The 12,801-nt window shown below is 35.3% G+C and overlaps 1 long non-coding RNA gene across 1 annotated transcript; it reads left to right on the plus strand.

Annotated features, from left to right (window-relative positions):
* Positions 1-5,543: 5,543 nt before the first annotated feature.
* Positions 5,544-8,778, plus strand: LOC111774735 (uncharacterized). The gene is made up of 3 exons (XR_002809928.2): positions 5,544-5,712; positions 6,941-7,037; positions 7,337-8,778. It is a non-coding gene; the product is annotated as an uncharacterized lncRNA (long non-coding RNA).
* Positions 8,779-12,801: the final 4,023 nt, after the last annotated feature.

The following is a 12,801-nucleotide window of genomic DNA, read 5'->3' on the forward strand; positions in this document are numbered from 1 at the left end:
CATTTAAAATCTTGTAGAAGATAAAACAAACTGGATGCTTAAAATTAGGGGTCATCAGTTAAAAAAATAAATAAATAAATCTCATGGACATACTACCTTTTCCACTTTCTTGAGTAGACACGTTGAGATTTCTAGTTTTCTGGGTATCCCAGAATTCCCCAAAATATAGTTGATAAAAATACTGTTATAATGAATTTAAAGTTTATAAACACAAAATTTTTCTATTTTTTCACCTATTGAAATTATTGGGCACATTTTTGGGTTATAGTTCTTCCTGAATTGTTTATTAAACATCTCTTTGGTTTATTTTTTATTTTGTAAAGATCACATTTAACTAAAGAAAATGTTAATTAAATAACACCATTCAGGAATCTGAGTAAGTGGTTCTTGACCTATAGCATTTGCCCATCCTAAATTCCATTGATGTACTCTAAGAAGAGATTTTAAATTAATCTTTGACATGTGGATTCAATTTTCACACTTTAAGAGGAAATGGTGCTGTATAGCCATGCTTCCTCATGATACCTAATTATCTTCTCCCTTACCTGAGTGAAATTAATTGTCCTGGACGCCTACATTTGAATGATGTGTGCACTGTGAAAAAGACAGGAAGATAATACATTTATTCTCACCACTTTCTAATTTATGTCTCTTGTCACTGACCAATCCCCCTGGTACGTGGGTGAGTTTAAATTTCTAGTTTGCATAATACTTGGAGCATTTTTCCCAGTCAAAAGTAGGTGTGACACACGCCTTGAGACCTCTGAGCTTGAACTTTTTGCATTTGTGTAAACCAAAATACTTGTGAAAGCCCTCCCTCTCTAGGTTATTGAGGCCAGGAGGCTGTCTGAGGGGTCCTTTGGTGAACTGGATGAAAATACTTCTGAGAATCTCTTTACAAAGCTAGTGTTTAGAGGCAGTGTTACAAATCTCACATTGATTTGTGGCACAAGTGCTTTTCTCAAAGTGCATAAATGAGGTCCACCACAGGAAGTTTCTAATCACACATAATCTTGCTGAAGGAAAATCATTCTAATGCAATAAACACTCAACAATTTTTTCTTCTGTGAAAAAAAGCCCGATATTCTCTGATGACATTTTTTGGAATTCTGCTCCTGTCTGTATGGAAAGGAAAATTCTACAATTGGGTGAAGATGAATACAATAATCTAGAATTCAAACAAAGTCTATTGATGGAAGTGGGCAATTACCTTGGAGAAACTGATTAGAAATGGTCAAGGGCAATTGTTTGTTTTATGTATGTTTTATTTTCTTTCTTACCTTACTTACCATTTTATTATTTCTTCTTTTTAATTAAAATTTAATTACTAGGGCTGGCCTGGTGGCTAAATTTGCATGCTCTGCTTTGGTGGCCTGGGTCTTTCTGGTTTGGATGCCAGGCCTGACCTACGTACTGCTTATCAAGCCATGCTGTGGCAGGCGTCCCACATATAAAATAGAGGAAGATGGGCATGGATGTTAGCTCAGGGCCAATCTTCCTCAGCAAAAAAAAAAAGAGAGAGAGAGAGAGAGGAAGATTGGCAGTAGATGTTAGCTCAGAGCTAATCTTCTTAAAAAAAAAAAAAAAACAAATGTTAATTACAGTGGGGTTGGCCTAATGGCATAGTGGTTAAGTTCATGTGCTCTGCTTCAGTGGCCTGGGGTTCTGGAGTTTGGATCCCAGGAACAAACCTACACATTGCTCATCAAGCTAAACTGTGGTGGTGTCCCACATGCAAAATAGAGGCGGATTGGCACAGACGTTAGCTCAGGGACAATCTTCCTCAAACAAAAAGAGGAAAATTGGCAACAGATGTTAGCTGAGGGCTAATCTCCTTTGCAAAAAAAAAAGTTAATTACAGAGAATGCTCAAAGGCTAATAACATAAAAACTATCTGTGTACTCACCACTCAGAACTATCAAATGTTAAAATATTTTATATGAAATAATATTTTACTTAAGAAGATGTCTGAGATTTGCTTCAAATAACGCAAATAATTCAGGAGAGGGAAGTGAATGAAAGTAAAGAGGTAACAAATTGATGAGGACCTGACAATTGTTGAATCTGGGATGATGGATGCGTGGCTATTTTACGTACTTCGTATAAGTTCGAATTTTTCATAACAAAAAATTTTTTAAAAATCTTACATAAATAGTTTCATATTTATGCTCTTCCTAATAAATATGCCATAATGCATTTTTCATAATGTCCCCTGTGTAATTTGGGAGAAAATAATAAAGACAAATAATGTTCAAGTCCCCTTAGTCTACTCCTCAGTTCCATCTCTCTTCCCTTTCAGTAGCAAAAATATGATTTTGGTTTGATTTCACCCATATGTATTTTAGTTTTATTAACTATATATGTATCTATAAGGAGTATATTATTTTCTATTTTTTAAAGTTTTACAAAAATATTATATTCTACCTTATGCAACTTATGTTTTCCTATAAATACTTTTAGATTTAACCATGTCAACAACCATGTCTAGTTGTTTCATTTTCGCTCAGGTAGAATAGTCTATTGCTGCACAAAGCCACAATTTATTTTTGCCAATTCAGCACTGCTACAGTGAACACCCCATTATATAACTACTTGTATACTTTTGAAAGCATTCCCGTAGGGTGTATACCTAGAAGTCCAATTTCTCAGTCACAGGGCATTTTCACCGTCACCTTCACTAGATAGAGTCAAATTACTCTCTGGAGTAATGGAGAGAGTTTGAAAAGTGGGAGACCCCTGTTTTGCAGTAACTTTTGATCAAGGTGTACCGTTGATTGGTTCTAATTTTCTTTTTCGCTACTCTGATGGTATGACACATATCTCATTGTCATTTTATTTTGATTTCTCTGATTACTAGTGAGGATAAACATCTTTTCAAATGTATATTAGCCTTTCAGATGTTTTCTTCTGTGAATTGCCAGCTCATATTCATTGTTTTTCACCTATTACAACATTTGATTTTTCTTACCTATTTGTAAACATTGTTTATACATTCAGGATACTAAGGTGTGGATAATTATGGCATAGAGATGATGCCAATGAATATAGATGTTTTATCACCAGTCCCAGGTCATGCACGTGATAGCTATACCTGTGACACTTAGCTACAAATCTTTTTTCATCCTTCACTATGCTGCCTCCCAAATATCAAATAATAAGGCCAAAGAAAAGGAATTCTAATGCCTTTTCCATTTCTGACACTTCATGGTTTTAGCAATTGTCAAGTTCGTGAAGGAAGAAGGTAATTTGTCTTCCATGTGAAATTGTAGCTGCTTTGTGTTGACGAGTCTGTGAGGATGACATGAAGAAAAGCAAGAAAACTAGACACTTCTCTCTTCAAAGAAAGACAGCCTCCTGGCTTTGGAGGCTTCTTAAAAATTTAAAATATGAGCCACAAAGTCCATCAACAGATTATATTCCTGCAGTGGATGCAGCTCTAGTAGTGTCACTCAATAGATCCATTTCTGATGAATGTTAGTAAGAATAATTAAATTATCCATGTGCCTACTGAACCATGTTTGCTGAACGTACAAGACATAAACTCTAACATGTTATTTACTTAAAATATAATTATGACAGTGTTCTCACTAAAATACCTGTGCTTCTTGACGTCACCTGGAAGGTGAGCAGGTAACATTAAATTTGAGTTAGCAGAAGTTTGGTACGAGGTGCCAAGAAGCGAGAACTCTTCCCGTTTGTCATCTTTCTGTCATAGAATTTCACTATGTTTGTAAAATAACGTGATTCCTGTGTTGCTTTAAAGACTTTGAAGCATCATCATAAGGATAAATAATATTCTTTGTTCTCTGAACAACTCATAGAGACAAAGAGAACTCAGAAGAATAGCTGGCCTCATCTGGTTTTGCCCTTAGGCAAAAAATAGATGCAAGTGCTTGCTCCAGGGCTTTTCTCATTTCTTCAGAGTCTCATATGGACTTCAATTTATTGTTCTTATTGACCCGCATAGGTCTGTAATGTACGTACACAGCAGCACGTGCATTCCTAGTCTGAGTACAAAAAGAAGTGGCAGAACATCATGGATTGCCACGAATAGGAAAGGGAGAACCAGACAAAGGAAGTTTTAAAAGGCAATAAGGAATTTTGCTCTTACCAATCCATCTTCTGTGTCACTCTCCACATAATTGTTAGCTTAACAATTACATTAAATTGAGTGTTTCTTGCCATTTTAGGCACATTTATATTAAAGAATATACAAAAATGAATATATTCCATAGGTCTATGAAATAAGCAGAAGTTTCCAGATGGTAAACCTTTTCTGGAATTTATTCACTTAGTTTTTGTTTATTTGTTTTGAATTGGTTTTTGTTATTGCCCTAACGAATAGTGAAACACACTCACTGCTAATGATGAGTTTATCTAAATATCTAAAACCTAACTAATGAACCCCTACCTCAAACCTGCAACTCTTCTATTTCCTTGTTTGTATCAACGCTATCTACCACTTTGAGTCATCTAGGCTTAAGAGAAAACAGAGTTATTGGTAAACCCTTTCAGTCTTAAATTTCCCATATCAGATCAAGTGAAACTTTTTTAGAATAACTGTAGTGGGATTCCAAATTTATTCACAATGACATTTGGATGTGTGAAGAAAATATAATCAATTGGTCCAGTACTGTTTATTATTAAAAAGACGGTTCTTTCCACACTGCTCTATGGTGGTACAATTGTCCTCTATAGGCGGTCATATATATGCTGGCCTGTTTCTGAACTATATTTTCAATTTTATTGATTTGTTTGTCTATCTTTGCATCAATACTACATGGTCTTATTTAATATGTCTTTACATTAGGTGCAATATTTAGTGTTACATGACTTTCAGATTTGTTCTTTGCAATTGCCTGGGATATTCTTGACCTTTTGAATTTCCAAAAGAATTTTAGAATTAACTATTAAATTTGGGGGGGGGAAGCTTAGATTTTAATTGAGATTGGTTAAATTATAGATTAATTTTAGGAAAATTGACATCTTTATAATATTAAATATTCCAATATTAAGTATGAGACATCTTTCGACTTATTTAGATTTTTTTTTATTTCTCCCAAGAAATATTGTGCAGGCTTTATTGTGGCGGTCTTTGTATTTTCATTAGGTAGTCAGATACAATTATGATACAATTTAGATTATATTGAGGTCACTCAGCGACAAGACAAAGAAAAATTCGGAGAATAACCAACCACAGAAGAAGTACAAAAAAGAAGTTATCAAAAGTAGGTATATAGGTTCAAGAAACACAGAGGTAAAATAAACTTGTTTTGGTGACCAGATGTGAAGAATGAAGAAATAAACAGAGTCCATAAGGTCTCAGAGCCTTTGAAGCCAGTTAAACTTTGTAGATAGATGGTGTTTGGTGCAATTGTAGAATGGCATCCAGGTGACAATTTCCACATAAGTGGTTTGTACAAAACTGTGGTTGTATAAAGTAATCACATAACTCATAAACGTAACAAGATCAGTGCCTTTGTCCTGTTGATTGTGATGTCCCCAGATTCTAGTATGCGACACAGATAAAATCCTCAATAAATACTTGATGAATGGGACAGAAAGAAGAAAGAAAGGAGGAAGGAAGGAGGGAGGGAGGGTGAGAGGTAAAGGAGAGAGAGAGAGAGAGACATGGTGGGGGGAGAAAATAAAAACAAAAGAGAAAAAGAACTCAGAATATCTCAGAAAAGAGACAGGCCCTTTTCTGGTAATGTAAGTTATTTCCTCTTAAGTAGTTTTATCCTCACTGCTCTGATCACATTGTTCATCTCATTTTCGTCTGAAATGTTTAATATGAACATAATGTAAAAAGGAAATTTAGATGTCTTTATTATTGTGAAAATCCTAATAAAAGGGAAATGTGATCATTCAATGAATATTTATTTGTTCAGGTTAGTAAGTATAATGATAATAATTTTTACATTGCAATAAAGCAAGGAATGAGAATGGGTTATTGCTTTTATAGCCCAACATTTATTTCACTTGATTCAGAGACTTTCACATTATTGCGTTTAAGAAACAATTACTGTACTACCAGGTTGTCATTTTATTAAGGTAAAGCCATCTTAATACTATGACACTTAAATGCAAATTTCAAGGTAGGATATGGCGAATTTAAATGAGTCTATGTCCTGAAAGTCAGAGGAATTCAATTGGTTTCTGCTAAATGAAAATATTTTTGAGCTTTCTTTGCTGAAGTAGGAAACCTGAAATAGACCATCTGGGGTTTCTTAGGTCAGCCTCTCACCTTCAAGCAAAATAAACTGTATTTCACTGCAGAAAAGTAAAACCTTACTCTAGTTTATTCTTCTATGACATTGATTTCCCCTTTCTCTTGATTATAAATCCATGAACATCAGGATCTAAGTATCTGGTAGACCTTTCATTTGTGTGAGGAGTTGAGTCCAAGAAACCTTGACATGCAACATTTTCCCAGTCCAATGACAGAATAGAGAAGTCAGCAGGGCATGCAAATGAGAGGATGGAGACCTGCGTAAGTCGGGAGCCATTTTAACAACAAAGTGAAATATACCTGTGGCTAGAAGTGATTGTTAGGGAAATTCTTACTCTAGCTCTACCTCATTCTAAGTAACAGGGACTGTTTGTTGAAGAGACCATAATAAGAAAGTTGAAGAAAGTATATCATCTTAACATGGTAGCCAACCTTTTAGAAAGAGAGACTTCCAAAATGGAGAATATTTAGCCTGGATTTAATGCCATTATATTTCAAAAGGAAATCTAAGAAAGAGGAAGTAAATTAATGTTCAAAAGTATGTTCTGTACCAGATTCTCTCCGAAAGTTGTTATAGGAATTATCAGGTTTTTTTTTTTTAATTAGTCCCAAGATGTGATATTACCTCTGTATTAGTTTCTCAGGCTTACTATAAAAAATTACCTTAAACTTGCTGGCTTAAAACAATAGACTTTTATTCTCTGGCAGTTCTCAAGATGAAAAGTCCAAAATCAAGGTGTCAGAAGGACCACCCTCTCTCGGAAGGCTCTAGGGAAGAATATTTGTTTGCTTCTTCCGGCTTCTGGTAACTCTTGGTACACTTTAGCTTAGGTCTGCATGACTCCAGTCTCTGCTCCATCTTCACATGGCCTTATTCTTAGCTTCTCTCTCTCAATTTCTCCTTCTCTTCTCCTGTCAGGACTTGTCATTGAATTTGGGGCCCACCCTAATCCAGTATGATCTTATCATGAAATTCTTAATTATATATGCAAAGTTCCTTTTTTTCCCCAAACAAGATCACATTTATAGATTCTGGGAGTTAGGACATGGAGATATCATTTTTTGGGGTCACCATTCAACCTATTATAATCTCTATTTTTATAGGTTAGAAAAAAGTGACCACAGAAGTTAAATGCCTTCTCAGGAAGATAGAGTGGAACAGAACTTAGACCCTAGTCTGTCTGAGACCAAAAACTTTGCAGAATCATTCTACAAGACCCAAATTCCAGATTACAATTGTGATTGTGCTGACATATGTACTCTGTGAAGAAGACAAAGCTGTACTTTTGAGAAGATTTTAATGAGCAAAGACATTAAAGTATCAGTTAAAGTATAAATAATAAAAGAAAGTGTCACATAGATTGCTAAAAATTATGTCTTGCAAAAAATACAAAGAAAAACAGAGCAAGCTTTGGACCCAAAAGAAGAATAAAAAGCGTAAGCACTCTTGTCCTTGGAGATGATGAAATATTGTTAATAGACTATATACAAAAGAAACTTTGACTCTCATTAGTATTTTGGATATTGTGTCAAGTAAAAGGATCTTTGAACTGAAAGTGAAAGAAGAAATTTTGGAGAGTAGGACTGAAGCCTAAAATGGATGAAGAGCTTGAAAGAGAGAAACTAATTTTTTCAATTTCAAGTCTCCTCACTTAGGTGAATTACAGCTGAATATATAATGTAACTTCTGGCTGGTAAAATCGCTAATCTACTTTGGTCAAGTTAAAAAATGATGAATAGCTAGAATTCTGCTGGAAGGAAAAAGTTGTATATATCATGACTTTTCTTTAAAGGGAGAAGTGTATTCCACGAATTATACACTGTGTAAATTTATCTCAACCTCTGGAAATATTTGAGAAAGAATTATTAAAGGATTGCTAGTGAGCCTCTAAAAGAACAAAAATTTGATCATTACAACCTATGATGAAGTCAGTAAATCTCATTCATCCTGTACTAGGATGATTTCGTCAATTGGCACACAGGAAAAATCTGGAAAATAAACTTAGGCTTGAGAAGCTCCAATATCTTCCTACAATATTGGGGTTCTTGGTCATATATTGGCAACTAGTTGACTCACTCTAACCAAACAATGCTACTTAACACATCACCATTTTCTATATACCCATTTGTCTGCACCAGTTTTTGCTAAATTTATCCCCCATCTCCTACACTCACTTTATAGCTTCACTTCTCCCCCAGATTTTGATATGTCTACTTGCCAATTCATTTGCCATATTGCTGTCAAGGCCATATACTAGAGTACAGAATTGCCCACATGAGCCCTTTATAATCTGCTCTTACTCTCTTTGGTGTCCTTCCATCAATATTCCCATTCAGCCATTTCTTTTTTTAAATGAGCCCATGTGTTTTCCCTCCTGTTAGAACGGCGTTCTCCTGGTAACCACCTGGCCATGCTTGAAGACCCAGGAACAAATATCATGATTTCTTAAAGATTTTTCCAGATTGTTATCCCCATCTCACATCTGAGATTAAATTATTCCATCATATGTTCTTCCTAGTATTGTATAAATGCAGCTGTTATATGAGTGATGACTTCTGGATTGTTTTATTATTCTATTTAGCCAATTAGACTCTGAACCGTTTTAGGACAAACCTATTTCAACCATGATCTCACTACCCAAACACTGGTACTTAGCAGATACAAACTAAGCATATGTTTTACAACAAACATAAAGTTTCCTTGTCCCCTGGCAAAAGAACCATTAATCACCTAACTTCCTTGTATAGCATTCTTAACACAGGTAGTGGTGATGTGAAAACATATTATAATATATATATATTACTAGCTAACAACAGAATTCTTTTAGGATCTGTTTGGAAAAGTGCCCAATAAGCTAAGTAAATGTGAGTCAGCAGGATACAAAGAAATCAGAGAGACAACCAACTTCTACTACCTTAAAATAAAACAAGTCAAAGCTTAACAAAAGTTGAAAAGTTCTGTAGAGAGAGGCAATTCAATCAAAATGGTGGGAGAAATTGGTGCAATACTTTGGAAATGGTTGAGTCATTTTTTTTTAAATAATGTCTTTCAGTGTTACATTTTATGTTTTTGCATTGTTCATTATTCCCAAACACATAGTAAAGTCTGATACATACAGAAAGACCCTTGAGTAAATTCTTTTTTAAAAAATGTGAGACAGGAAATCAGAAGATTAAGGAGTGATATTGACCTCTCAGTAAGTGGAAGCAGAGAAAGCATGGGCAGGATTATGAGACCATACATAAAGGGAATTGATTTAGTGGAAAGTAGAGCTTCCCTTTCACGGAAATCAGAACAAGGCCTTTGGACTTTTCATAGGACCTATAGCAGGATTATATCAATTTTGTTTGGCTCTTTAAAAGCAGGATTGACCAAGGCTGAGATTTGGATAGCATTAAAAACGTGGTTAACAAATTTTCAGGTGGCTTATAACTAGAAGGGAGATCAGATATTTTGAAAGCAATATCCCACATCTAATGAGACAAAGTGTAACATGGTCATACACACATATATCAAAGAAATATATATGACTTAAAGAAATCAAAAGAAAAATATTTGAGATGTTTGTACAGCACAATTCAATATAAATTAATTCTGTTAGCATTGTCAAAAAAGTTATTGCAAGTATTAATATATTATTTTAAACAAAAATTTAAAAAAGAATCCAAAGCACTCTGCTTGTGTCTCATATAAGACCTTGGGTTTGGTGATGACTTTTTAGATATGACACCAAAGGCACTGTCCATGAAAGAAAGAATTAATAAGCTGGACTTAATTGAATTTAAAATGTCTGCTCTGTGAAAGACCCCATGAAGAGGATGAAAAGATAAGCCACAGTATGGGAGAAAATATTTGTAAAAGATTTATCTGGTAAAGGACTGTTATCCCAAATACACAAGGAACTCTTAAAACTCAACAATAAGAAAACAAACAACCCGATTAAAAAATGAACCAAAGACCTTACCAGATACCTCACCAAAATAAGACATACAGAAGGCAAATAAGCACATGAAAGGATGTTTCACATCATATGTCATCAATGAAATGCAAATTAAAACAACAATGAGCTATCACTACATAGCGATTAGAATGGTCAAAATCCAGAATAGTGACAACACCAAATGCTAGCAAGGATGTGGAGCAACCAGAACTTTCATTCGTTGTTGGTGGGAATGCAAGGTGGTACAGCCACTTTGCAAGACAGTTCGGCACTTTCTTAGAAAACTAAACATACTCTTATCATACGATCCAGCAATTGCCTTCCTTATTGTTTATCCAAAGGAGTTGAAAACTTATGTCTACATAGAAACCTACACACAGATGTTTATAGCAACTTTATTCATAATTGCCAAAACTTGGAAGCAACCAAGATGTCCTTCAGCAGGTGAATGGATAAATATACTGTGATACATCCAGACAAAGGAATATTATCTAGCGCTAAAAAAGAATGAGCTATAAGCCATGAAAAAAAAAGGAAAGAATCTTAAATGCATATTACTGAATAAAAGAAGACAATCTGAAAAGGCTACATACTCTGTGATTCCAACTATACGACCTTGTGGAAAAGACAAAACTTTGAAGACAGTAAAAGATCACAGGTTTCCCAGGGTTAAAGGGGTGAGAAGGATGAATAGATGGAGTACAGAGAATTCTTAGGGCATGAAACTGCTCTGTACGATAATAAAAGGAAACTACATATATAATACACATCATTATAAATTTGTCCAAACCTATAGACTATACAAAACCAAGAGTGAACCCTAATGCAAACTATGGACTTGGGATGATAATGACATGCATAGTTTCCTCTGCTGTCACAAATGTTCCATTGCGATGGGAAATGTTGGTAAAGGTGGAGGCTATGCCTGTGAGGGAGCAAGGGGTGTAAGAGAGAGCTCTACACCTTCTACTCAATTGTACTGTACGGAAAACTTCTCTAAGAAATAAAGTCTCTAAAAAAAACTATAATAGAATATCGTAACCAGGATACTGACGTTGATAAAATCCACCAACGTTGTTCGGATTTTCCCAGCTTTACTTACAAGGTGTCTTTTGATGCAGAATCTGAACAAAGGATGAAAAAGGAAACAACGAGAACATATCATAGAGGATTTACCTCAGAAAGGGCTGAGACTTCACCAGTCAGAAAAATGACTGGAGACACAAGTGGAGGACCGGATGTTCACGGATTGCATTGGAAGGAAAGAGCCTCTTAGTTTGAAATAACTTTTTAGCGGTTGTGGGAGAGGGGGCAAAAAATAGGAAAATCGAGTCCTTTACCAAGTCCTGACTGATCTGGGCTGATTGCTGCAGAGCTTAAAGTTTGGTTCTCTGAGCTGTTTGCTGAAGAGGTTTTGGGTCAGAGTTCTTTTGTCAAATATGGTTTGGCCGTTGTCATTTGTGTATTCAGTCTCTTAGCCCTGGTTTTCCTTCCTTCCTTTCCTACTTCTTTCTTTCCTCCCTTCCTTCCTTGCTCTTTGCCTTTCTCCCTCCCTTCCTCCCTTCCTACCTCCCTTCCATCTTTCTTTCCCATCTATTTATTCATGTGTTTGTCAGGCTTATCTAGCTGCCTCTTAATTGCCCAGCTACATTTGTAAACTTCAATTGTAAGGGAAGATTTATTCACATGAAATTATATTGTCAAATTATTTGCTTAAATTATAATGTGGAGTTTTGAGGATGGGGTGATCAGCATAAGCTGGAAAAACAGAGCAATGTTTACAGAGGAGGTAAGAGTTTAAGGTTTTCAAATATACATTGAGCACTTAAAAGTGAAGATGCACCTTCAGCCTTGGTGATAATGCGGTCATAGTGCTATTTACCAAAAAGCTCACTGAGAAGTTAGAAAGATAGACAAAAAGAAAAGAAAGAAAAAAAAATTATAAGAATATGAAATAATTATTTTAAAGGAAGTTTGAAGAAATTTTTGTGGAAATACAAAGGAGAAGACTACTAGTTCTGAGAAAGAAGATGCAACGGGCTTCACAGAGGGGAGATGTGCAAAGGTTTCTAATGACGAGTTGGTGCTTGTTAGGTAGACAAGAGAGAAAGGGTAGTCCTTACAGAAGGAATCATATCTGCAAAGGTGCTGGAATACTAAAGATCTGGCAGACCTGAGGAATAGTAAGAACTGTGATGTGGAAATAGATTCTTCTGCATTAAAGATGTGGTAATAGGTTGGGTCGAGATTCCAGAAGACATCATTTCATACTTAGGAGATGATCTTTGCTCTTTAGCCTCCAAGATGCCTTTTTTTAAAGCAGAAAATTAATGTGATTTGACATTTTTGGCTGCTAGTTCTAGTAGCAGTGTGGGAAGTAAAGCTCAATGAGGAGATATTTGTTGGTAGTAAGAAGAGTTAGAAAATTGTTCAGTGCTTCAGAGGAGGGATAAGAGGAGACTCTGAAATAAGCCATTCTAAAGGGGATGGAGGGGTAGATTCTCAAGGGAGAATTTGTAAGCTCTGATAATCAAGTAGATGCGCAGAGAGAAAGAGGGGTCAAAAATTACTAGATTATTGTTTCTGATGAATGGTGACCAATAATTAAAATAAAAAATACAAACTGAG

Source organism: Equus caballus, chromosome 8, assembly GCF_041296265.1.
Source record: "Equus caballus isolate H_3958 breed thoroughbred chromosome 8, TB-T2T, whole genome shotgun sequence".
NCBI classification, from domain to species: domain Eukaryota; kingdom Metazoa; phylum Chordata; class Mammalia; order Perissodactyla; family Equidae; genus Equus; species Equus caballus.